This window comes from Aquila chrysaetos, chromosome 26, assembly GCF_900496995.4.
Source record: "Aquila chrysaetos chrysaetos chromosome 26, bAquChr1.4, whole genome shotgun sequence".
Classification (NCBI taxonomy): domain Eukaryota; kingdom Metazoa; phylum Chordata; class Aves; order Accipitriformes; family Accipitridae; genus Aquila; species Aquila chrysaetos.
This window is the reverse complement of record NC_044029.1, coordinates 17,498,268-17,521,765: the sequence shown is the minus strand read 5'-3', so window position 1 is coordinate 17,521,765 and position 23,498 is coordinate 17,498,268. Positions and strand designations below refer to the sequence as shown.

Genomic DNA, 23,498 nt, shown 5'->3' with positions numbered 1-23,498 from the left:
AGAGAAGTCTTTACCAGTCATCCTAGATTCTTATAAAAGAGGCTGCAGCTCCTAAAAAATTCTAACGGAATGCAAGTCAAAGTCTGAAAAACAGTTCAGTGTGTTACTTTGTCATCAGTAGAAGAAATATGCTGCTATTCATGTGTTCATTTCTAAGTAAACGTCTGAGTTTATTTCCAAACTCGTGGCAATTATATCTTAAGGGAGGCCAAGACATGCACCAATGTTTTATCAGAATTTCACATCACAGCTGCTTGCCTGCTCTTGGAGTTCAAAGGGAAGCAATTCGCATTTTATCTATATTTAACCAATGCTTGACACTTTAAATTCATCTGCTTCAGTCCAATAGTAATTGGCGCTAGAAGTTTTTTGTTGTGTTCTATTTCCAGCGCTAATGGAGCAAAGAGAGCAAAACATCTTGAAGCCAAGGAAGGGTTCCTGACACATTAGGCAGGTTGCCAGTATTTTAATTATTTCCTTATTCCACTGTGCAACTTGTGGGAGAGGTTGTAGTTCTTCGGTTTTTAATTCCTAATCTTTTCTCATTTGGAAAAATTGTCAACTCCATGCCCTATTTTGATCTAGAGATAAGCAAGACAACAAAAGGGACCTTGGCAAAAAAAGGATGAGACTGAGGGAAGAAAGACGGTGAGGGTTGCAAGGTACCAGAGAGGAAGTCTTATCAGTGGTAGAGGAAACTGGTTTCAAAGAAAGGAAGCAGTTAAGCCACTGGTGAAAAAGGTAGTTTATCCCCTGCATGACACATCCAGGAGGGAGTGTATAGTATCTACCATCAGTGAGAAGTTGAAGAATCAATTCAGTTGTTTAATACTGAGAGAAGAATGCATGCTCTGCTTTTGCAGCTAGCCCTCTGTTTTGAGACTGGGATGGTGAAGTATGGCTTTCTAGAGCACAAAGAAGGACTTGAGGCCTCTTAAAACTGCACATGCTGTCTCCATTGGAGAGGGGGTTCTGCACGGAACCAAACCTGTCTTGAGTCAAGAATGCCAATTGTAACATCTAATGTTCTACAGATTGCTGATTATGCAGTATTTTGCATCATACTTAGATTTGTAAGTGGAATATATAAATCTACCAGTTTCGTTATCAGAGATATTTATTTCCTGCTGATGAAGGCTTCACAAATTAAGCTGGATTGCCTTGCTATAAGAAGAAACAGATCTAGCTTCTCACAATTTAGTGTAACTCTGTCTCCCGCATACTTCTGAACCCATTAAGAGTGGCTGTGAACACATGGTGTAAACTGTTTAAAAGATGGGCTTCTAGAGAGCAGTATGTTTCCAAAGAAATGTAACCAGTCTTTGTAACTGTTGGTAATCCTGTAGATAAGGAAGTGGCTTGCAAAGGATCTGGCTGCCCATTGCTTACCATTCTTGGACATTTAAGTTGTGATAGTGTATTTCAATAGTTAGGTTTTCCAGTATTTTTAGATACTGTCTTTCAGTGACTGAAAGTTATACAAGGAGTGATACAACTAAGAGTTTTGTAGAAGCCTTTCTCACAGCAGTTACTAAGTATGAATTAGGATCACTATGTGCTGGAATCACCAATTTCTCTCTTGGTTTATTGCCCTCACCAAAACACTTGCAAAACCACAGAAATAAAATCCCGTTACTTCTTGGCAAACCTTGCATGTTTGTAATAACGTCTAAGAGCTGGGCAAACTCAGTAGCAGCTTCCATGCTATAGAGTCCTAAAATATTTCCAGGAATTCTTCCTACTGGGATGGGAGAAATGAATGACGGTTGAACAAGATCATGCTTATTTTTGCATGTTCATAAAGACTGATGCTGGGAGAGAAAAAAGTATTTCAAATGCAATTTCAGCTGTGCCCTAAGAAACTGTTGCTTCCAAGAAAATTGCTACCGTAAGGCATGTTGGGACTGCCATTTTCCAGTAGCTAAGAAGGATTTTAATGTTTAGGTAGTGCTGTGAATCCTATGCAAAGGGTTTGATGAATCAGCCAAAAAAAAAGCTGACCTGATGAAAATGTGCATGAAAGGATGATGTACAGTTTACATTGGATGCCAGGACTTTGTGTTGGTTTGGGTTTTTTTTTGCTTTCTGAGTCCACAAAGGTAAGTAGATAGTTTGCACAATAAGCCCTTCTGGGATCAGTCCAAAGTGATGCTATAAAAACCATGCTGTGCAGCAAAAGTGGCCGTGGCTCTAAACTCTTCTCATCCCAGCAGCTTATGCAGTCACAAAGAATTGCATAGATTTCTTACTAATCACCCATCCATAAATCATGAGTGATAATCCTCTTGATAAAGAAACAGCTTGCAAAAGGTCACATTACCGATTGACTTAAAGTCTTTGGGTGGGTCAAATTTCAGGATTTCTTCAGTGTCTCCTGAACAAGAAAAAAACAGTAAATGGGTATGTATTTTTATATTGTAAGTATAAATTCTTTTCACATCTTTACTACTAATCTGAGCATGGAGGATGGCTTTGAGTATTAAAATCTCTCCATGTGACTCTAGTCATAAAGGAAAATAAAAGCTGAAAAGACACTACATGTGAAATCCAAGGGCCAAGAGGAATGCTAATGAGAAAAAGATGAATGCCTGCGTATATTTTTGATGTATTTAATTCAAAGCATTTAAGAGAAAATGCTTCTGAGAACTGGAGCTACACAGCAGTAAAATGGTGAGGCGAAGAGTGCAGAACAGGCTCTGTAACATTAGTCCTCTAGGGTCTAGAGTTTGAATCTGGCTAGTATTTTAAGTGTCTCTGATTCAAGATGCCATAAAGAGGCCTCAGTCTTCAGAGAAAGCCTCTACACATTTTGAAAATCGTGAACCTTTTAAGATTTCTCTAGTTCAGTACCCAAAAGCCATTGTCCAGTTTTGAGAGGCTGGCCACGCGGCCAGGTATTTGTACAGTAGCATCTCATACCTCCTAATTATGTTGAGTGCACTGGTAGCACATGCATTGCTATTCACAAGTTCTCCGAACACTCTTGGGACCTGAGTGCAACTCAGTGAACACTGCTATACCAGAATACAAGATGTTCCTGATCCAGAGTCTCACAACACAGATGCGGTTTGTCAAGCATGCCGTGAAATAACATGACTCATTCTTTCAGCCAGTCTTACACTAACTTAATCATAGAAGGGTGGTTTAGGTAAGTATCCTCAAATCGCTTCCTAGTTGGTATTCTGCACAGTCCCATCTGACAGTCCAAAATTTCTGGTTTTCAGGTGACAGCATTTGCCAATTTTGTGGTCTTCATTTTTTTCATCTGCAGGAATATATCCTTTGTAGATTGGGCTGCATTTTTAAAACAAACTGAACAGAAGTAAAGTATTATACACAGTTTCCATTAAATGTGTTTTCAGAAGATACGCAAAATAAATGCATCAAACAGAAATGAGTCATCCACTAAGATCCAGATGAAGACACAGCCTGTTGAGAGACAGCAAGTTGTGCAGGTGGCCACAAATAAAAATGAATCTCTGATTGACTGAAATTAGCCTGATTCTTTCAGATGAAGTTATTCAAACAGCATAAATATGTTAAATGTCATACTTTGAAGTTTGCTTTTGTTCGGGGCCCAAAATGCAAGGTTTCTACATAAGTGATTTCTTTCTTTTCATTTTTTTCCCTCTGCAATGGAGTTCTTTTCTGAAGAATAAGAGTAGTCCCTGGCCATGAGCAGAGATACACCTTAAGTAATATTTACATAGGAGATGCTACAACATCTTCCTCTGTGGCTGCTTATTTACTACTTTTTAGTATTTGTGACAACCCTTGTCAACAATGAGGCTACCACGGTGCTAGATGCTAACACACAAAACACTCTGGGATCTGAGGTACCCAGGTTCAAGCCTTTGGTCCAGCTTGTACAGAGCAGGGACTGCCAGTGCCTCTGCCACTGCCCAGCTGCCATTTCAGAAACAACCACAGGGAAGGTCTGTGTTGAATGTCTTTGCTCCTACTTTTGATGGGGGGAAGGAAAAAAAAAGTTTCCTTTGTCATGAAGGAAAGCTGGGAATAATAAATCTTAAAATTTTGTATGAGCCATGAAAACAATCCCATGCTATAGAAGACAGAGTAAACCATCTGAAGAAACTCAAAAGACCCAAAGAAATAATCTGACAGGCTTTAGCACAAAACCTGATTATTTTTCTCTTCTCTTTCACTTCTCTTTTCTCTTTCTCATACTAATCATGTTTTCTGTTGAATGGCATTTCATCAAAATCACATTATGCTACAGTCAAACTATTTGAACAGTAAGATCTACCCTGTAACGGTGGAATGTAGCAGCAATGTTTGGACCTTGCTTGATGTTAAGGAGTTTTACAGGAGAAGTGATGCTGCAAGATTAATTTTAAGATGTCCCATAGTCAGGACAGGATAGTATCACTATTTAGCAACCTTTCATTCATCAGAATGTGCAAAACTATGAATATATGAGGAAAGATGCTGTTTCACTTAGATTTAGACTATTACAATAGTCCTGAGCAAATTTAGTAACTGAACTAAACTTCAATATAAAATACTTAGTAATTTTAATAGCCTTATTACTTTGTTTGCTAGTAAAATAAATTAGGCAATTGCTACTTCAGGTGTAGCACAAAGATTTCTTTATATCCTTAGAGAAAAAGAATTGTATCATCAGAAACCATATAATTTTTTTTTAAACACTATTCTATTGTCTGCTACCATTGGGTATGTGGAAAGTAGGTAGTTTGATTTCAGGAGAGTTACTCTTAATTTCCACAAACATAGCCCAGTGGGCTTTAGCTCATGGATTCCATATGGATCTCCATATTCATTCTCTCTGAATATGCAAATGGAGAATTAAGGACTGCTCTGTTTCCCCTAAGGGGATATGGAATGTACTGATTAATTGCTGTAGGGATTTAAACGGTGCTTCACACTTCCTTCAAATGGTAGCACAGATTTAAGACAGCCAGTGATGTCCCTCTCTGGTATGCAGTCTTTAATCGCATATTCCTTATTGCTGGAGGGTTCAGTTTGTTCATTTAATAGTGATTTATCAATCTCTGTCAATGCAATCTTTTGCTGATGATTGTAGACTATCATGGTTGTTTTACAGTGAAAACTAAGTAGTCTTACTGATGCTAAAACTGAGGACAGTGTACCATCTGATGAGTATACAAGCAGGAATCTGGAATTACGCCACGTAACAATTTTCCTTCCTCTCCCTGTCTAATCAGACTCTGTTTCTTCTTGTATTTCTCGTCTCTCTGCTTTTTTCTCCCTGTTGTTATCAATTCAATTAATATGTATAATATGATTGAAATAACCAGGGAGCTGCTAAAGTCCTGTGTACAACTCCCCCCCCCCCCCCCCCCCCCCCCAGTTAGTATTTAAAATAGGGAAACAATAACTAGACAGGATTTAGGGTTTAGGAATAAACTACTAGAAGTGGGGCTTTGTAAATAGGTAGAATGCTTATGTCGGAAAAGGTAATGGATTGTGGTCTCATCAACAAACCTTGAAGAACCACTTGGAACTGCCAAGACAGAGTAAGAAGTAGGTAAAAGGTAATTCCTACAGGGGGAGATCGCGACCACTGACTCATTGACCACCTACTCAAATGATACCAGCTACTCAAAAGAAGACAATGAAAGAAGAAGACAGAGTAATTTACATGGCAGGCGAAGAAAGAACCAATCATTAAGGAAAATAACAATGAATATGTATTAGTTAAGTGTATAAGTGTGAGAATTTTTGAGACAAGGGTGTGCTCTCTTGAGACAGGCACCCATTCATACACATCAATTAAATTAATTTGGAAATACCTCAACTCTGTGTGTTATTGGCTTGCACACTGGGTAAACGAACCCCGTTTGTGGGACAACACTGTGAACTGATTTTACCCAGCTGACCCTCTTTTCACGTTGTTATTTTCAGATTATAACAAATTGCTTTCTATCTGGTAGGGATATAATTTCCTCATCCCCGTGGAGAATTTCTACCAGGTACCCAATCTCAGTGTAGATGTAATTAGGCTTTTGCTGAATTTCTGCCTTAGTAAAACTCTTGCTGTTACACAGCATGCTGCCAAAATATCTCTCCATAGGATATTACGTCATCTGAGTGCTTGTTTCTTAAACATTTATAGTCTGTTGTTTAATTTTGACTGTCTGTATTAAAAGTTCAGTGAAAAGGATTATGTTTGTAGGAGCAGAAAAGAGGACTAACTTCAAACATCTCTTTGCTTTCCATTTTACAGCAAGGAATGCTCTGCATTCCCTGAATGAAACTTCACATGCAACTATAGATGCCTGAACACAGCTTATGTTGTTTGGCACCAAAGTCTTAGACATTGCCTCATGACTTCTGAGATCTGAATTCAGTTCCGCACAACAAGTTACCAAAGGTCAAATTCACCAGAGAATATTCACATCTTCAATGTAAAACCTAGGGTAGGTCAGTTCTGCTTAGATTAACTGTCCAAAGGACCAATCCTTTGAACTACTGCTAGACAGCCTGTGGTGCTTGGCCTGCTGGTGAGCAGTGGAACACCACAAAATGGTCCTTAAAACTGTTGCTTGTTTTGTTTCTCAATTGCAAATGCACATTCCTCACGTGCAGATAAATAAAGAAGTTCCTCCTGCTGCTTGTGTTTGTGGTGAAACAAGACCACTTTGTTTGCTACTGATTTTCAGTAAAGCATTTACAAACATGAAATACAACTTTGTTAAAAAAATTATCTATGTGGTAAGTATTTTACTATTATTTCCTCCATCATCAAAGAGCAGTGTGATGTAAGGTGGAGGCTAGGCTCCCCCCCACACTGCCCAGCTGTTGTGTGCTCCCTTGGTTTAACACCTACTGGTTACTCCAGAGATCCCACACTCACCAGTGGAAACCCCTCTACTTCTGCACCTCCACATGCCCCTGAGTTCCCTGGTCTGGTCAGGGCTGAATGACTCCACACTTCTCTCAGCCAAATGTCACTCCTCAGACTGTGTATTTTCATGTTCATTTCCTTCAGGGCCCATTACACATGCCCACAGCATGCCTAATGCATACCTCTTGGGTTGGATTCTTCAAAAAGGAAAGGCAACTGGGTTTGGTTTTTTTCAGAAAGCAGCACCTCAGAAGGAGGTGATTATGCCTGTTCTTTCATGTCACTGTTCGGGCGTGACAGTACTTCCCCAAGACGTGTGAGAATTGGGCTCAATTCCCTTTTCCACCTGTGAAAACTTGAGCTCACGTGTTCCAGCTCCCAGAAAAAAAAGTGCACCAAGTGTCAGCATAGACTGGAGTTGGCCTTTCTCCATTTAAAGTCACCCCACTCTTCACAAAACCGTCCAGTATTCACTGGGACAGCAAATATACATGTTTGGTTACGGCATCCACCTAGAGGACAGGCACCCTGAGTTCCTGTCTCTTTCAGATGTTCATGTATTTCACATAGGATAATAATTAGATAAATACCAGTTTCCCATCACTTGATGCAACCCCTTTTCCTTGTAAGGCAATTCACTTTTTTAGGGACTTAGATGCATAACTCAGTACAAGGAACTCCACTGCGGAGATCACACACCTAAGCTGAACACTGCAATGCTAAGCATAACGCCACTTCAGTGTCCTGGCCAAACCCAACCCTGCACACCTCTGTGCCTCTGGTCCACTATGAATGTAAAATGCTACACCTATATAGCATAAACAAGTGCAGGGCTATAAGCTTAGGCCTGAAAGCTGTAATGCTACATTCCTCCTGCATCCAAATGTGGTAGTATGTCCACAAGCCTCTTGGAGGGGCTCACGAGGAGCAGCAGCACAATGTGCACAGCAGTCCCCCAGCTAGCATGGTTGCCACTGGCTCCTGTTCTTGCTACACGCCCACAATGGCAATGTAAATGTGGAATCAACTTAACTAATGTTAACAAAAATTAGCTTACAAATCTTTTAGAACGAAACAGAGCAGCAGGAGTACTATACCTAAATAGCAGCTTATGAACTCCTGACTTTAGCTCTGGCTCCACAACCTGTTCTCTGCCAGTCTCCCTGTTTGTAGAATAGCGGTGTCTCTCCCACTTCCCATGGATGCAGCTGTTGTGAAGCTGTGCTGATCTGCTGGTGTTTGGTCAGTAGGCTGATGATTCAGATTGTTGTACAAATCTGTATATGCAATCCTTGTGTTGGACAACTATACACTTTTAAACTTCGGGAGTTTGAGTGTGCCTTGCTATCACTATCCCAACAACTTCTACTCTTGGTTTGTATTTTCTGATTGTGATTTTATATATGGTTTACAAATGCATTAAAAAAAAAATTCTTAAACAGAGCTGAAAATTGGACATAGTACTTTTCTGTTTAATACTTAAATCAAGCACTTAACCTGCTTCTGGGCCTATAACCAACAAGACATTTCTGCTGCATATAGCACCTACCATCTCCCCCTTTTTCTCTGTTGACTTTAATTAGAGTGTTTCAGTTATTGATTGAAAACTCCTTCACACAACATTGAATTGTTTTATCAAAGGATAGCTTTCCCCTGTTGAATTCACAACCTACCAGTAACACCCTATTCTCCGGTGTTTTGATTGCTCTGATCTTTCATTAGAGGTGGCTCTTCTCTTTCAGGGCTTTGACTAATTTTGGTTCCTCAGACTGCAAAGTCATATGATGTAGTCACTCCCCCAAAGACTACTCATGATCATGGCTATCCTTCTGCTACCTTCTGCTACAAATAGAGGTAACAGATCATACCGAAGGGAGCCATTATTTTGTTATGATCCATAGTCTTGTATGGAATGGTCTTGGAATGACCATACATCACTTTGATATACCTAATCTCAGTATGAGAAGTATAAATCTTTCAAAAACTTTGTTAACGATTTCTCAGCTGCTTAATGTAGCAAACATAACATAACATTCATGTGAAGGGTGCGTTAGACGGCAAAATGCAATCAGCTGACTTGCAACAGTTCAGTAGGCAGAAAAGAGGGATAGACTTACTGTATATTTTATGAACTTGCAGCAACACTTGACAAAGAAATACTCAAGTCAATAAGAAACAAATACAACTGCACCAAAATAAATATGAAGTTTTCACCTTCATGTTTTCTTGTTTATCACACACAATTAAGTAGCAGTCTGAGTTTTGGTGACCTTATTGGTTGTGTTTTGCAGCTTGCATTTCACATGGATGGGACTAGGGGATGAGACTGAAGGAGTGGCAGAAGGACAGAAACCTGAGGCTCCAACAGCATGGGAGGAATGAGGACTGGGAACACCTGTAGCAAGTTCTGCTTCGAATATCTTCAAGCACTGCCCAAGACAGTAGCTTCGCTTCCTACTGTAAGACTTGGCAGTGTGATACTTTTACTACCCACATTAAGTGTATATTCTGGAGGCCAACGTTTCAATAGTCACCAGTGAAGTGGCTCAGTAATACAGTGTAAATGCACTCTTGCCAGAGTCAAAAGACTGCCAGCAACTGAGGCACTGGGGATTTGGATAGTTTTCCGTGGGTTTTATTTAAACAATAAATGCATGGCATGATGGCAGAAGTGGAGTTGAATCAGAAGTGCTGAAGACAACCACAGAGACATAGGGGTTCTGGCAGTGGTAGCAAGTCTTGCTACTCCAGTTTTGCAGAAGCAAGATCTGGGATCACTCATTTTCAAGGCTGTTGATGACTGGATGAGCTGGAAAACAAAATTTGAGCATTTTAGATGAGGACCAGCCCCCTAAAGAGCGAAACAGAAGAGAAGCAATGGGTCTGGTAAGATTACAGACTAAACTGTAATGCTCTTTGAGTCTGGTAAATAAAGAACCAAATTTTTATAATATTTTAATTAACAAGTTTAAATAATATTTTATCTCATCCTGAAGTATCTTCTACCTCAAATTCTGAAGGATTAGAGGAGGATTCTGTGCAAAATTTCAGCACATGTCTCTTTAACACAATATTGCAACATTACTGGCATACTGAAATGATGCATGTCAGAAAAACTACAGTTTGCTACTGATTCGACACTTAAAGTAATTGCAATGGCTATGCAAGTCAAGAATGTGAGGATACAACAAGAGATGCTGTGGGGTCCCAGCAATCCCATAGGCAATATTTATGTTGCTGCCCAGTGCTGGTGATTAAAGGAACACCAAACATCATTCTAATAATAACCCAGTCATCCTGAAAAGAACCAGACAGGTACAGGTAGGCAAAAACTATCCCAAATCACTGCACGCACCTGGTATTGATATGTCATTAGACATGCCCATAATGAATACCTTCTAAGAATGTCCCATGGAACAGAAGTCACAAAAGTGAGCCAGTGTCCCTAAGGAAGGCCAATTTCACAGTCCAGAGCTAACTTCTGCCAACACATTCCTATGATTAGATCTGGCAAATAGACCTGAGCCACATTGTTGGTCCTTGGACACTGAGAAACTTCAGTCTCCTTCAGGACCGACAGAGGAACAGAAGTCATGATCAAGAAGTTGCATAAGTCTATTTTGATTTTCAATTTAACCTCTGTTCTACTGACAAACTTTGTGCACATGAGAAGATGTTTCTGTATATCATTAAGATGTTGAACAAGCAGCTGTAATAAAAGATACTATGTGTGCAGGCAAAGACCTCACATCATCCCTGCTGAGTTGCAGTGGAAGTGAAGAAGGCCTGGTCATACATTGAAATTCTGGGCCACCTTTCATATTCACACCATCCTGTGATTCTGTTTCCCTTGGGGAAGGCTGTCCACAAAAAACTCCAAGTAATGGTCCACAAGGGAGTTATTAATTCAAGCAGTGAACCTTCTGAATGACATGTGCCACCTGCACTGATGACTTGGAGCTCAAGAAAAATATGAAGTATATGTGTTATCCCAAATAAGATCCAACTGCACTGGCTGGAAAATGGCAAAATTCCCAGCAAGCTCAATGCCAAACTTTGGGGTTTGGCAGATATTTCTGTTTATAATCATTCTGTCTGAGACATTCACTTGCCTGCTGTTTGGATTTTTCTCGTCATCTGAGATCTTTCAGAGAAAGAAGAGATGGTTGTTGGAAAGCCTGGAAGGGATGGTCTGTCATTTTTACAATATTCTGGTTGATAATTCTGTTGTCAAGACTAATAACAATTACCGATGCAAAATATTGCATTTCAGAAATATGAATACCTATGCACTTCAGGAAACTGTATATCATCTGATGCATAGCAAATGTAAGCTGCAAAGAGAAAATATTTTGCTTTCTGGGCCTCCTAACCACTGGTGATGGTGATTATTAAAGTAAGGATAAGAATGAAGCCATTTTCAAAATGTTAGCTGAACCAACTTGAGTCAATGACATGACATGTTGTCTGTTTGTACTAATTTTTAAGGCAGAGCAGTACCTGGAACTTCTGATGTCTACAACTTTTGCATGAGCTCTATGCTGCAACAGCAGTTATTGTCACCATTTTAGGAGAAGGCATTTTATTAGATCAGTGAGACCTTTATATCTATTCTGAGTTTGGTCATTTCAATCTGTGCGAAGAAATCATCGCTTTGACTGATGAGTTGTCCAACATCAGATACAGCAAAATGATAAGGTGAGCTCTCTACCATATATAGAACTTCTCATACAGAGAAAATAAATTCCTAGATAAGGGAAAAAGAAAAGATCTGGCAGCTGCCTCAGCATGTGGATCTTTTTGTTACTCTGTTGCAGACTTTGCTGTAACCAGTAAAAATAACAGCAAGCCATCCTCTTTTGGAAATGTCTTGGATCACAATAAATAACACTTCATCAATATTTTATGACTGATTATTGATTTTGTGATCAATCCTCATAAATAACTCTGTACTCATTTATGATCCTCTATGCATACTTGCAGCAGATGCACTGTGAAGAATCCTTGAGAGTGGTAACCAAGAGGAGACTGAAGAAATTGTGGCAGGTAATCACTGCTCAGCAATAGCCAAAATGTTGGTGGTATCAACACTGCTTTAGTCACAAATCCAAACTACAGCATAATAGGGACTGCTCTGTGGCAAGTTAACTCTGTTCCAGCCAGAGCCAGTGCAACAGCTTCTCCCGAGCATCTCCTTCCTTCAAATGGTCAGTGGTGGCTTTTCATGGCTGACTGCTATTCATGTTATTTCAGGTAGAGAAAGTCGAAGAGCTTTTGCCTCAATGCAGCTATCATGTGAATTTCGGCTCTGCCAGATGTGATTTCCAAGAGACTCTGGTGAGAAGCCATACTGGAATCATGCTAAAAGTGTCTCTCCATCACAATAGCAAAAGACCAGTCTTACCAAGTCATCCCTCGCTGTTCACTGGGAACTGAGTCCACTGAGGCTGCAGTGAACATAACGGCATTTAGAGAAGGCCAGTGATCCAGACAAGGCATTACTAGCTTATCATAATACCCCATGTGCAAGTGCTTTTGGCCCAACTCATGAAGAAGTGCTTCTGCACCACAGGTCCAGGAGTAAGTCTATTACAGTTTAAATATCCCTGGCAGCCACAGGAAGGACAAACAACACTTGGAACAACAAAGGAAGGGTTATAACAGACGTTACACAGCATGACATCATTGTGGACTCTGGTTTAGACTAATCAGTCCAGATTATCAGTAGGTACATTGAACAGATGGACAGTTTGTCACATGGACAGCAATGTAGACACCACATGCTTTTATGTCCTTCACTGCAAGTATCTGAGGGAGCAATATGGACTCAAAGAAGATGCCAGCTGTGCTCCTGCATCCAGTCCCTGTTTATCACCCAGGCTTGTCATTCCTGTTGTAATTCTGGCTGGTAGTCCTGGTTTGTGCTTCTCTTGCTGAAAGCAGAATCAGGAATGAGGAAAAAAAAAATCCTCAGAGGTTGCTTTTTTAAAGTCACATTTAATTCCTTTCATTGGAAGTAGATGAGCTCTTGCTCACCCTTTTTTTCCCCCCACAGACTTTTCACAGAAAGTACTGGTTTGCTGGAGAAACTGAATAAACACAAACTGCAGAGAGCAGAGCTGTAGCTAGTTTTTATATAAGCAATAAAAAAGCAATACTGCAATCCTTAATTAAAGGAAGTTTGAGACAATTAAGTGGTTTAATGATTTGATAGAACTTTTTTATTCAAGAAGGGCTACATTTGTCAAGAAAGGAACAATCAGGGAAATATATCTAGTTTATTTCACAATAGAACCAGTATCATTTCCTGAAAATAGCAGAGTTCTCCATTTTAGGAAGTACATTTAGAGTTAGCTTCCCAGTCCCCTCTTTGTGCCCCTGAGTAAATGTGCGTGGGGTTACCTCTACAGGAGTACCCTCAGAAGACATGGAGCTGGCATCGCCTGTTTGGTAGCATCTATTCTCATTTGTCACCTCATCCCAGTATTTTAGCCATGTCAGATAATAAATTGGAGCACTATAGAAGAGTATTGCAAAGAGCACTTGGCAATTCTGGAGTACTAATCCGTGTAGTTACAGAATTATTTCTCAAACCCTCCTTTCCTCAGCTCTCTTCAGTTCCTAATCCTCCAGGTCATACATGTATGAGCTGCTGCTGCACAGCAAGGTGTCCTCTGTCTCCACACTGGTAACATATTCTCTACCTCAGATCCATGATCTTTCATCAACAGCAACTTGCCTATAAATGTGAATGGGAAGGGACATGCAGAAGAGCACTCATATCCTCCTTTGTCTGGAGATTTTCGCCTATGATACCCTGAGCAGCTATGACTAGCCAGAGCAGTATTATGTTCTGTTAAGATCATACATAGACATGTGACAACTGCAGCAACACCTTGTGTTCTTAAAGGTTGTTTTGTCCTAAAAGAGAATTGAATTTGTGTCTTTTTGATAAGCACCATGCCTTCCTCAAAGCAGCAGGTGGCTGGAACCATTTAGTCCTGTTCGTTCCAGTAATTTTCCTCTGATGATCGCATTTAATAATGTTTTAACTCCTGGGAAGTTAATAAGACACATGCCCATGGTATCAAGAGCACTCCACAAAATGTTGGGAGGGATGTTCTCTGCCTTTGTGTTTCTAAGGAGCAGAAACGCAAGCCGACCCTGCCTGTGCTCAGCTCAGATAAGGGGCTTGTTGCTGGAACCACTCTAGCACATGAAAAATCTTTTCAGAACTGCTTTATGAATAGGATTTATAAAGATCATGAAAAACATAGCAGGAGAGGATTTTTCATACTATTCTTTTCTTTCTGGGAATATCCATAACTGCTAGGGTATTGGACTACAGGTTTTTCCAGGTGGTTTGAGTAGAAAAAAGACATTTTTCGGTGGTTCCAGGCTGGTATCAATTAGGAATACTGAAGTGCAGTTGCTTTGGGTTTCTTTTTACCCCCAAGTTTGCAAATAGAGCATTTCCATGATGACTATTTAGAAAAATGTTTTGTAGCCAGGCCAGTTTTCATATGATACCTTTTCACCAGAGGAAAATAGTGCTTTATGATATGGTGCTTTTCAAAGGAAAATTTATGTGTCTTTTTCTGGAAATCCTCTTTCAATGCATATTTTGATGTAAACATCTTTTATCTAATACATATTTACATAACAAATTCAAGCTGTTTATTTCAGAAAGCTCTTGCGGATAACAACTCTTCCATACAGTGGAATAAAAAGACCTGAGCAGACCAAATGAAGCAGATCTGATGGGTGTCCTGATAAGGCCTGAAATTAACCTTCACATTTGAAAACTAAGTAGTTAGATTAAACCGAACAACAGCGAGGCTGAACGCTGGCTGTAGTGTTCACCAGGTAAGCTCATGAGATGGGACACAACCAGCCCTGGTGAGAGGAGAGCAGAGGATCTGTGATGCCATAGGCACACAGGATGCCCAGCATGGAAACTGCAGGTAGAAGCTTTGGAGCTGGACACCCTGCGCGGGGTATGACCAAGGGCAGCTGCTGGTCAAGCAGGAGAGCTCTCCTGGGGCGCGTGTTCTGCTAGAAAGGGCAAAGAAAATAATCCGGTACGGCATGAGCAGGTAGCAGGAGAGTGCTGAGGGGTTCGCGGGGCCAGCCAAGGCAAGGCTGAATGCATTTTGCGCTGCATAAGTGAGGCTGCACGGGTGGCTGTGTGCCATGGCCCCACTGCACAGCCCATGCCCTCAGAGGAGCGTGGAAAGCAGAGAAATATTGAGACCACTTTGAAGTTTTCTCTGTGCCTCTGTGCCATCGGAGGAAGATTAAATTCTTCCATAGTCAGTCCCCATAGGATGGAAATTGTTGGTGCAGGCACAGCCAGTGCCAGGGTCGCTCCTGGCTCCTGGCTCCCCTGCCCCAGTCCCCGTTGCACCCTGGCAAAAAGAAGGAAAACATGAGCACTCATTTCACTTGAACTCAGGATGTCGAGAACAAGAACTGATCTAGATGCCAAGGAATATAAAGGAAAGAAAGAAATTAATTGCAAGATGAATTAAAGCTGTTCCTTTAAGCTCATAAATTCTGCCTACTTGATGTTTTTCAAACCTGTAGCATGATTCAGACAATTAGACTATGAAAACAACAGCTTACAGCCTGCTGAAGAAATACAGAGAGGGCAAAAAGAAAAATGGAGTAGGTCTCTGTGTCAAATGTCACCGTTTCTCTCTGAGTCACTAACAGCTTGAAAATAAATTGCCATGGTTACATCTGGATTGGTGCTCTGTGAAGGCAGAAAGAACCTCACAAGTTGGTATTTGCCACAGACCATCATATCACTTTGGCAAACACAACCACCAGCACATAAACAGCTGTCTGTAACATGCCAGGAGAAAAACCAGCATTACTGCAAGGGATTTCAGTATGAGTGATTTAAACAGAAGACTCATAAAGCCAGAATGAAATATCCTTGAAACTCTTCAGGATTATAAACAATGATTTGCTAACTAGCAAAATACTGCATCCATTTTCAGGGGATTCTAGTCTCGCAAAAACTTCATCTTGCAAAGGAGAGCAGAAAGGACTGTACAACAAAAAAAACAATGGTTGTTTAGGTTACACTGACAGTGTTTTGGCCATAAACAGCCAGTTTGCTGTGACGCAGAATCTCAGCCAGTGCTGCAGGATTTGGTGATTGCCCCCACAAACCACTTTCTCTGGGTTTGGGGGGGTTCCAGCACTGCAAATATTTAAAACAAGATTGGACGTTTTTCTGACAAACTTATTCTGTTTCAGTCTGAACTATTGGACCTGAAGCAGCCATTAATTCCTGAAATCTCATGCTCTGTATAATGCAGCAGATCAGCCTAGGAGATCATAGTGGCTTTTTCTTTATAACTCAGCCTTAATAACTATAAGCATTAATGTAGTCTAGTGTCATAATTTACTGGTGATGCTATATATGCCCAAGCACTTGGTGTTCTCAGTGTAAACACTATAAGCTAAACTTTAGGAATGAATGAATTATAATGTTTGACTTTCTTTATACACTTTTGCCTTTAGTAGGAGGTACTCAGTTTACATCTTGCTGTATATGCTATATGTTACTTAGACAGAGATCAGCAGTTTTTTCTAACAACCAGATGATGTGGAATATCATGGCAAATATAATGAGAATTGTTTTCATGTAAGTAAAACTGATGAAGGGACTTATCATCCAGAGACTCAATACTCTATCGACAAGTATCCCCCAGGGACCAGCAGCCAGTGTGTTTACAAAAAAATAAAGGAGGAACTGGCACGGTGTCAAGCCAGTCTAGAACCTACACTCATCTGTCGCTTGCTTTTGATCGTCTTCTTTGAACAGCTTTATTTTTTTATTCCTGGTCAAGACAGAATGTCAGGTCTCCAGAGCTATAACTAAATATTTAGAAACTATGCACACTGTTAGCATGCTGAATAATAACATGTAATTAACAATAATGATGATTCTGACAATAATATCATTAATTACACTAAAATAAGATAGTGGAAATTACATCTTTTTTTTTCCTAGAAGAAAAATTACTCTAGTCTGACATTGTAGGTTCAATATTGTGAGGATGAACTAGTTAGTTATCATTCTGGTTTGGCACTGAGACTCCTAGATTTTATAGAATATCATTAAATCAACAACATGTGAGCTTTAGTTGCAGGTGAATATCAAAAGGAGCTTGAAAGATTAGTAGAGTTGGTGTTTTTATTCTGCTGGCAAAACAGGATCCAGTGTCTGTCAGTCAACCGGATCAGCTAGTCAAAACTCCAAATGGTCTTTTATTTGTCTGTAACTTTTGAATCATTCTTTTAGAAGATACTACTACACTAGTCATTCTAGTGCCATGAGAAATACTGCCTTTACTCTTGTAAAAACACCATGTTCTATATTTCTTATCAACTGTACTTCCTGAGGCATTTTTATTTTAACCCAGTCACAGGAAAAAATTAAAGCAGTTTTCTATAAAACACCCAGGTTGAGTGTTTAAAATAACCAGGAGTATGTTGATAACAGTATAAAGAAAGTGAGCTTTAAGCTAGCAGTGAAGTGCATCAGACTCAATAGTTGCTCAGCAAGGTCTCTTAAATGACATTCATGGGAGGAAAAGTCAAGTCGCCCTGAAGTGGAAAAAAAAGGATTATGTCCTTTCTGGAAGAAACACTGTTCAGAAGCTTTTCTTTTATCTTAGTGATAGTATATTTAACAATGCACTGTTTGGGTTTTTTTTTTTTAATCTTGTTTTCTGACTGATTACTGTAGGCCTCTGTGCTACTTGCAGTTTCTGTTCTCATTCAGCTAATAAGCCTAGTCCTACCTGTGTGCACCAAAACTGCTGCTTAGTGTTCAAATTAAACATTTTCTTTCCACCAGCAAAATTTACCCTATTCCCCCAAGAAAGGCTTGTTATTTCAGTTGCAGAGATGAAAATCAAGCCCTCCTGAAGGTGGACTTAATGCATAACAGCAGACTCTGCATAGGCAGCTGGAGGAAAGGGATGCTTCCCTTAGGATCTCCGGCCCAGCAGCGGTGCTTACAGGAGAGAGAGCACGTTACTCTCGGCCACTACGGAACCACTGCATTATCTTGCTGTTATAGCTCTATAGAGAAAAAGGCTGGCTGAAAAGTCAGTCTGTTTATCATTACTATTTTTCAGCTGTATGGGGCTATTCTTAAAAATATTATATTTATCTGATTTAAACCAAGAAATCCAGTAGATTTCCTCATCCTAGAAATATTCTTTGTGTTGCATATTCTTTAGAGATTAATGCTCTAAACCCACTGTAAATTATGACAAGATAACTGTAATCTAACAGTGACACACCTTGGTGCTTAAAAGCCTTTGCCCTCCAGCCTTCGGCATATGAAGGACGGAGCACATTGCTCTTAGATCATCCTGTTCACTCCCACACAGCTCAGTGCCCGAGGGCCCAAACCTGCCCCCACTGAAGTGGAGGGCAAAGCTCCAACCTTAATTGGTATTTGCAGAAGAAATTTAAGCCTTTTAATCATGGAGATATTTTTGTTCCACAAGCACAGTGTCAAATTAAACACAGGGAAGAGTCCGGTAGCTGTCTGTCAATGTGAGGAAGGTTGAGGTGGTAGAGAGAGCCCTAGCCTAGACACTGGGAGATCTGATGACAGTTTGCGGTTCTGCCACAGGCTTTCCATAACTTAGACTTACCGAGTATGGCTACACTGCTAATCCAAGCCTGGGCTGGCTTGCTGTAGCTGTTCAACTGTGCCAGCTCTCTCTCAGTTTCTATTTTCAAGACAGGTAAATTTGCATTCACACTATAGATGTTGTTTCACGGCACAACTATCCACATGGCAGGTGGTTTTCTAGTGAGATGACATTTTGTTCTAGTGAGATGACATTTTGTTCCTAATTAACGTATACAGTTATTTGCTCAGGCTAGGTGATCAAAACAAGCCCTGCCAAGAAGAAAGGAAAAAAAGCATCCACAGCTTGAACACTGGGCCAGCTTTCCTAACCACCTCAGAAAATTAGTTCTGAAGCTGACATAAAATGTATCCTTCTTTCCTGTTCCTCTTACATCTGTTAGATTATGATTATATTGCTTTCTGCAAGATCATGGACAAGGTGAGACCACTGGAGAGCAAGCTGCTCTGGGTGATCTCAAAGAGGAGGAAGCCTCTCTGTTCTTCCTTTTCTTCCTCAATGACTTCTCATTGTATAATGAAAATGAATACTGAGCTGTCATGTATCATCAGAGAATTTACAAGTCCATCCATGGAAAGAAGATCTTGAAAGAGGATAACCTGTGCAAATTCATGATCCCTTTTGGATGATGGAAACCAGAAGACAGTAGGTGGCAATAGAGTCGACTGAATCAGTGGAGCTCTGGAAAACCACTGGAAACAACGTTAGGAGTCTGCATCATTTAGAAGCTGGGAAAGGAGAACTGGTGGAATAGTTTGTTTACCAAATCCTGGCTTCCAGCCCTGAGTTTTGGATGACCACTGCATGGTTAGGAGATGCTCCGGCTCAGCACTTGCATTCATACCCGTACAGCCCAGTGCAGGCTGGTCATCATGAGCAATAGCTTAATTTCTTGCCAGGAGCTCTGGTTCCAGCAAGCAAGCTAGAAATTGCTACATGCAGACACAAGACATGTTATGGCATTTTTGTGGTTTAACCCCAGCCAGCAACGAAGTATCACACAGCGCCACTCACTGACCTCCCTCATGGAGGGATGAGGAGAGAATCAGAAGGGTAAAAGTGGGAAAACTCATGGGCTAAGATAAAGACAGTTTAACAGGTAAAGCAAAAGCCACACACACAAGCGAAGCAAACCAAAGGATTAATTCCCCACTTCCCATGGGCAGGCAGGTGTTCAGCCATCTCCAGGACAGCAGGGCTCCATCACGCCTAACGGTGACTTGGGAAGACAAACGCCATCACTCCCAACGTTCCCCCTTTCCTCCTTCTTCCCCCAGCTTTCTATGCTGAACATGACATCGTATGATCTGCAATATCGCTTGGGTCAGTTGGGGTCAGCTGTCCCGGCTGTGTCCCTTCCCAACTTCTTGTGCCCCCCCCTGCCCCAGCCTGCTCGCTGGTGGGGTGGGGTGAGAAGCAGAAAAGCCCTTGACTCTGTGTAAGCACTGCTCAGCAGTAACGAAAAACATCCCTGTGTTATCAACACTGTTTTCAGCACAAATCCACAACATAGCCCCATACCAGCTACTGTGAAGAAAATTAACTCTACCCCAGCCAAAACCAGCACAGGCGTATTAACTGAAGTGCAGGTTAGTCTGGATGCATGGAGACAAAGCTGTGATTCACATGTGAGCATACAACATGATACAGCCTGCCTCCAAGCTCTTCATGAAAGGAAAGCCAAACACTAGCACAAGCCCAAGGTAACCTCATGCAGCATGAATGCAGCCAGCCCCGGCTGTGCCAGGTACAGTACAGGCCCGTAAATCATTTGACCCACGCTCAGCTTTAGGTACAGCAAAGACATGACAGCCAGGCTGACAGGTCCTCGGTCCAGACAGAAAGCACACAGTGATGGCTTGCCGTCCTCCTGAAGGCAAAGCACTAACTAAAACTGAAGACATGACTTCTGTGTCTCTGATCGCTGCTCCTAAATGGGGCATTGCAGAACTTGTCTCTTGTTGCCAGGCCTCAGTGAGGACCGCCACACAGAAAGAGCTTCAGATGCTCAGGAGATGCCGTGGTAGGGGCCGTGTAAGTACCGCAGATACAAAGTACCTGCATTGCTCCTTATGTTCAAAGGTTTGTTGCTTCCTCTGAACTGTTCCTCTAATGTGGAGTTCACTTTAGTCATCTGGTTAATGCCACCATTTCTCAGTAAATACAGCCGGCCGTGTGCTCCCTGCCCTGCCCCCTGATGAGCAAAGCCTGTGCCGCTGTGCCCCAAGGCTTGTAATTTGTAGCCAGACACTTGGAGGATGCTTTGGGCACATCTGCATTGTCATTGTAGCTCAGAGCGTCAGCTTGCAGCCAGCCAAAGCTCCCCACCATGCTTTGCCTTGCTCTGTGCCCTAGTCTGTAGACAGCCAGCTCCTGCTACCCTCCGTTCAACTCAGGTAGCCCAGCAGAGAGTGGCACTGGCCCATAGGTGTATTTAACCCCCCTGGCAGGATGGATGCACCTGGTTCTGCCGGTTTATACCTGGTGGAGCCAGCTTAGCCTCTGCCTGCCAGACTAGCCAGGCCAGTAAAGCATCACAGACACATTGTCCTACTCACCATTCTTGCACCGTTGAAGCAGGGATGGTGGTTGCTGCAGTGATGGATGTAACTTAGTGCAAGTAGCAGAAGACCTCATTTGCCCCTAGAAGGTGGAACACGCTTCCTCCCCTCCCAAGGGAGGATCGTCCTTTGTAACACCCAGTGAGTGAAGAGGACAGGGTAGGTGTGTGGTGGGACAGATATGGGCCAGAAAGAGTCAGAAGAGGGATTGAACTGACTTTCCAGACCTGGTGACTTGGGCTTATCACATACCTGGAGAGTACGAATGGCAGGTGCGTGCCTGTGGATGTACAAATACCCATCAAAAGGGAAAATACACAGTGGGGAAGGCAGCACAAGAGAATAGTGAAGCCTGCTCTTGGGACGAAGAGGAACTGTTCTTCATCTAACTCTGGAGCCTCTCCTCAGAGTGTTTTTTTTCTTTAATTCCTCCCACTACAGAGGAAAGTTATTAAAATATGAAAAGACGCTGGGATAAAGCACATACATCACTGTGTCCTCAGTTAAAAAAATCTACACCAATATCCTAATGAACTTTTAGCTAAGGCACAGCAGTCTCTTCTTCTTACCTGGTACTGTGAGGAAAATTATCTTATTTGTCCTCACAGTATGAGTCATCTACAAAAAAGGAGCTTATTGTCTGTATTTGCCATAATTAATGACACCCACATAAAATGAGACTTTTGCCCCTTCTGTGAGCTAAAGCTTAACTTGCAGAAGGATCCTTAAGAACACTGTGGTGCTAAACTTATTGGTGGCTGAGCACAAAGCATTTTCATCTTGCTTTGAAGCTGTTTATGAGGGTCTTCCAGTAGCAGAAAATAAAGTTACCTTTCTCTCCTACATGCTTCTTCATTACAAGTTCCCCATAGAGAAGCAAGGAAAATATTAATTTCAAAAAGTTTAGTTAACACTTGTGCGTGAAGGCTTTCAGTGGGTTTATGCAAAAGCACATTTGGAGACTTTGCTGTGTTTCTGTATATAAACCCCAGAATATCAACCACTCTGAAAGAGTCATGTCTGTCTCTTTCTCTAAATTGTACTGCAAGACCTTACTCCTCCTCTACTTCATCTTTTTATAGCTTTAAATAACCCTTCATCTTGAGAAAATTACAGGGTACAGTGGACTGAATATGACATGCAATAATCCTTAACAACTTTGTCATAGGACTATGGGTAAAGCTGTCTCTTTTTAATCACTTTTATACCTTTAGAAATTCCTCCTTTAAAGCAAATGTGTTCTCTTCTTCATTAAAGTTAGTAACCATGCTGAATCACATTTCTTTTTCTATTCATATATTATGCAAAATAGATTTTTTAAAATGTGTCTCACCTGCCTGGGTTCAGTCTGAGTGCCTGAGCAGTACAACCATCTACTTGTTCTTTGCCTTCTTCCCAAAGTCAACTCTAGTTTCCTCCTTCTGAGGACTGAAAAATGAAACAAAATTATAGGTTCTGGTATTTTTAACTTTTTTTTATTACTTTCAATAATAAGGGACTTCCAATTTTCATCACCTAAGCCACTTTTCATGGCACTGCAAAACTGCAGGCAGAGCAGTATTTTGGCCTGGGCCTCCACGACATGTCTACTCCCACCACTGTCACCCCCATCCTTACCCACGAGGTGGGTGCTCAGGCAATGGAGCCTCCTGATGTCCCCAGCTGGAATCCAGCCATTTGGCATCCAGCCCTTTGCTCCTCCAGCTCCCAAACATGCAGGAGCCCTGTCCCTGGCTGATGGCCACAGGGCCACCACCACCGCTGCCCCCAGGCTCCCAGCATTTGGGGGAGCAGGGGTCTGCGGATACCATGTGTCTGAGCAACAGGTCAGGCTACAGGCAGGAATCCAGAGGGATAGAGAGATCGACTCTGGCTTGGTGACAGGGTAATTTGTTGGGAGCAGAGTGTGACAGGAAGGTTTAAGGGGAATGGGACAGTTGCAAAAGCCCTAGAGATGCAGCAAAGTGGGGATTGAACTCTTCTGTCTATGGGGCAGAGTGCCAGTGCCAAGAGTGGTGGAAATCCCACTCATGGGCTCTGCTCCTCCACAGGGTGGTGTCAGGGGGAAAGAAGGGAGATGGATCTGAGTGATGAGAGCTACCTCCTGCCTTCTCCTCCTGGTCACCCCAGGAGCTCCGCAGCTTTACCTCCATATAGCAGCGAGGAAGTCCGGTGCTGAGAAGACAGGAGTCTGTGTCCCACTTCTCGTTTGGTCTCATCTCACCCACCAGGAATCCGTCTTGAAAAACAAGAATTAAAAAGGCTTACTTCTTAGTCTGATATAAGATGAAAGAAAAGATACTTTTTGGCTGGCATTATAAGAGTTAGACTTTGAAAACATTTGAACAATTCTGAAGAGGAACATGAGAAATGCAGTGTTGTGGCAGGACACAGCAACTG

The 23,498-nt window shown here is 41.5% G+C and overlaps 1 long non-coding RNA gene across 1 annotated transcript; it reads right to left on the bottom strand.

Annotated features, from left to right (window-relative positions):
- Nucleotides 1–9,554: 9,554 nt before the first annotated feature.
- On the bottom strand, nt 9,555–23,498 carry LOC115336231. Its single transcript, XR_003921666.1, has 3 exons — nt 23,200–23,498; nt 22,432–22,526; nt 9,555–9,659 (listed from the first exon to the last, which is right to left on the bottom strand). It is a non-coding gene; the product is annotated as an uncharacterized LOC115336231 (long non-coding RNA).